This window comes from Onychomys torridus, chromosome 1 (assembly GCF_903995425.1).
Source record: "Onychomys torridus chromosome 1, mOncTor1.1, whole genome shotgun sequence".
Lineage (NCBI taxonomy): Eukaryota > Metazoa > Chordata > Mammalia > Rodentia > Cricetidae > Onychomys > Onychomys torridus.
Window position 1 is genome coordinate 50,871,529 of NC_050443.1, and position 4,216 is coordinate 50,875,744.

General features: G+C 39.8%; 1 long non-coding RNA gene across 1 annotated transcript in view; it reads left to right on the forward strand.

The window, feature by feature from the left end:
* LOC118573809 overlaps positions 1–2,145 on the forward strand; it is a 9,453-nt gene extending 7,308 nt beyond the window's left edge. Inside the window, exons 2-3 of the long non-coding RNA XR_004943676.1 lie at positions 1,169–1,331; positions 1,679–2,145. This is a non-coding gene — a long non-coding RNA (uncharacterized LOC118573809). The remainder of the gene's footprint in view (positions 1–1,168; positions 1,332–1,678) is intronic.
* Positions 2,146–4,216: the final 2,071 nt, after the last annotated feature.

Below are 4,216 nucleotides of genomic sequence, written 5' to 3' on the forward strand. Positions count from 1 at the left end.
AGCCTTGAGGCCATGCCCTACGGGCTGGTACCTCAAGGTGCCCACTTCAGAAATGGGGTTGGAGCCTGGTTATCTGGGACTCATGCTCCCTCTGGGAGATCTGTTGCCAAAAGGGAAAGGAATGGGGCTGTGGTTCCTCCTGTCAGGACTGGACCTGCAAAGGCATGTCCCAGAGTGGACAAATGCCCCTCAGAACAGAAGAGTTCCAATCAAGGACGCTAGAACACCAGCTAGGGTCTGTGTCACTGCTTGATCCCAACTGCCTCTACACATGTGTATCACCTCTTTTAGCCCTCTCTGCTCAGACTGGTGGGAAATTTACTTTCCTAAGAGGTTCTGTGTAATGCCATTGAGCAAAAGAAAAGCAGTTAAAAGCCCAGCCTGTGGAAATGGAATTACTGTGGAAAAATTTAAAAATAACCTTTAGCTTGTCAGTGGTGGTGCGTGCCTTTAATCCCAGCAACCAGGAGGCAGAGGCAGGAGGATCTCTGAGTTCAAGGCCAACCTAGTCTACAGAATGAGTTCCAGGACAGCCAAGGCTGTTACACAGAAAAACCCTGTCTCAAACCCAAACAAATAAAAAAATTAATTACAGTAATTTTTAATACCCAGAGTTTGCAACATCACTGGATTAAGATTCAGGATTGAGATTCTACTTTCTTATCTTTTTCCTATTTTCCTTCTTTTTTTTCCCTCTTTCCTTTCTTCTGCTCTGCAGTGAGTTCTTTAGATATTTGCAATGCCGATAATGTTTTTGACGAGATGAGAAAAAGGTGCCAAACATATAAAATGAGAATATTTGAGGAGATGGGAAATGATAATCACCTTCATTTGATCATCACACATTCTTTTAGTTTGTTAAATTGTAACACTATACCCTAAAAAAATACAAGTAATTCGACAACCGAAAAAGTAATTAAAAATAATGTTGTTAGCTCGTAGTTATGAACTCTCTCCCCGCCCCCCCCCCCTTTTTTTCCGAGACTGGGTTTCTCTGTGTAGTTTTGGTGCCTGTCCTGGCTCTGTCTCTTGAGTGCTGGGATTAAAGGCGTGTGCCACCACTGCCACGCTATGAACTTTTGTTTTGTGTCAGGTACATCAATGTGTTATCTCATTTAAGAACTATTGGCCATCTTGTGAAGATAAAATTTTGAAACCTAATTTGCAGGTGAAGAAATGCAGAGTGAAGAAAGTGAATCATTTAATTGGTGAATGGAAAGTCTGGAATCAGGTTTCAGACCCATCTTTACAAAACTCAGTGTCACACTTTGGGTCCTTGTCTCCATCCCCACTAGTCATTCAGTGGAGCTGATTCATCTAATTCGTGGAAGGTAAGTGGATTGGTGTACATGAGTTTCCCTGAATTAGATACTTGCGCAGGATTTGCAAAAAGAATTCCAGCCATTTAGAATATGATTTTTCAGCCACAGAGACAATGAAACATAGAAATTAAGATCACATGCTTGTTGCCAAGCAAGCACTTGGTCTATGAATAGATAGTTACAGTGTCCTGAACCATAGGTGATCGCCAAAAAGACAAAAACAATAATAGGAGGTATGGTTGCTGATTACAAGAAACTCACCATTTGAGAGTCAAGATAGGACTACTCACTCTGAAGTGGAACTTGTGGAAATTCTGGTGACTGAATGTCTACCCCTGATACTTATCGCCTTTCAGACCCTTCAAGCCTGGATCATCATAGTTACCAATGGCATAGTGAATCTGATGGTCAAGTGGGTCCTGAATATTAAAGGAGAGATGAAGGATCAGAAACTGAGAAAATGAATCTTACCTCAAGGTGTTGGAGAAGGCAATAGATTTTATGACTCTGGAGAAGTGCTTTCACATGTTTTCACCATAATGTGATCCTGTGAGGACCATCTGCTTCTCCTAACTGCCCTGGAAGAGGCAGCTAGGAACAGATGAGCTTCTGCCTTTGGTGGGAGAGGTGTCCTGTCTGCATCAGTAGATAGTGATAGTGATAGGAGCACATACTTCCATGCCTTCTAACACTGTGAAGTCTCCATGCCTCAAATCAAACATCTGACTCTCAAGTGAGACTTCAGGAGCTATCACAGCTGCTTTAACGTGATTCTGTCACCAAAGGCTATGACAAAGGGCTTGTCACTGAGGGAGAACACACAGAAGAGATGGAGAAGTGAATGAGAAGATAATTGGTGTTCTCAATGTCGTATCAGCAAAACACCATGAATCTCCTGGAATCCTTAAACCACAATTTCTGAATTAATATATCCATCAGGTGAATCAGAAGAAAAGATAAAATTCATGCTGGCAAGTGATTTCTTTAGATATCTGGAAGAAGAAATAAATGGAAGTACCATGTACCACAACCATCAAGACCCAGGAGTGCAAGGTAAGTGACTGGGAGTGCAGATCCAGGAAATTTAACACACACACACAGAGTGGACCCAGGAGAAAAGAGGAGAAAGAGCAGAAGCAGTCACCAAGGTCTGAGTGAAAGTCTAGATCTCTGAACTAAGGGATTTTAGTTTTCCAGTAACAAGATTTGAGTCTGAGACAAGATTAAAGCAAAAATGAACAAATCTACAAATCTAAAAGCACACAGCTAGACACAATCAGGAAGCTCCTGAACATTCAGCAATGATGACATTGGATTTCTTACCAGGTCTCCCTTTCCAGTGCAGTCTGTGTTCAATGATACTCACTGATGTGGGGTGACAAGGACTAGACTTCTTGTCCCAATATTTCAAACCCAGCTCTCACAAGACCAACTGTGGCATCTGGGAATGCTGCACCTCAACCCTGCACTTCCCTCTGAAGGCTCTTGCTTGTGAATCCCTTCCATGCACCATTCCCAAGAGCACCACTCTGTTCAACTCCTGCTGGCAAATTCCCATCTCAGAACTAGGAAACCCAAGTTATGGTTCTAAATACAAAGTTTCCAGAATCCCCAAACAAAGCCAAAGCTCAAAACTTCCAGTGCAGACCCCCAAACCTGTGATGTTTTCTGATAGAGACACAGGCTTGATGAAATATGAAGGAATGTTAGATAGGTATTGTGCTTGTCTTTGTAACCTGAAAGCCAGTAAAATTATGCACACTGAAAGCTAAAGACATTGAAATAAAAAATTCTTGTGAGAAAAGTCTTGACTGCAAAGAAACATGTAAACAGTAAAATTTTATTTAGTTACTTTTAATTTTTTAAATTTAATTTTTATTATTTAGTTCCAAGGGAAGTTATTTGAAGTAGGTAAGAATGAATGGTATTGCTAGTTGCACCGTCAGTCATTCTAACGCCGTTAAGACATCCTCATGATCTCTAAATCAACAAAGACCTTGTGATTCACAGGAGTGGAAAGCATGAACCACAATGAGAATTTACAGAACTAGAGGAAGTGTAGGCTCCTGGACACAAGGATACTTTGATAATTAAAGGCTCTGAGATATGTAGGAAATGTAGGGCATTCTGGAAGCAGCATTGTGAAAGAAATGTCACTCCTTAATTATGATTCTGATAATGGGAGTGAAAATTAACTTTAATAGTTAATGGAGGGAAGACAATAAAAAATGCAAGTCAAACTGCCAGAGAGAATAAAATAATGAAGAGGAACTTGAGTCAATAACAAAGCAAACAACCAATGAAAAACAATAGAAAAATATAAAAGAAAAGAAATAGAAATTGGAGAAATGAAATAGACCAGGCATTATGTGTAATGTGAATGGATATAATTCTCTATGAAATGTTGTAAGATCAGGCTGGAAACAGAATTTACCTATATACACCAGACTCATAGCTGTGACAAGGTGAAATACTGTGAAGAAGGATTGGACAAAGGTAGCCTGGGTGATTGGGCAAGAGAAGAAAAGCAAAGCAAGAAACAGTTCAAATTCAAAAGAATCTGGACACAGATTTGAATTCTTTCAAAATGTCCACAAGAGATGCTATGTTGTGATAAAAGGCATAGCTTATTAAGGAAGTTTGGTAGTCACAAAACATTGAATAGTATGGCAACCCAAAACCAAAAGTTAAACTGCAAGAACTATGATAACAGACTACAGTTATGTTGGGATTGTTTCATCAACCATTTTCAGAACTAAGAAAACTGAGATAAAACTAAGGAGAGATTAAGGAAACCTTAGTAAATATAGACACACTGAATTTGAGCACAATGGTCAATCATCAGGACTGTACACAAGACAAAAATATGTACAAATCTGTGTGTATACATCTCT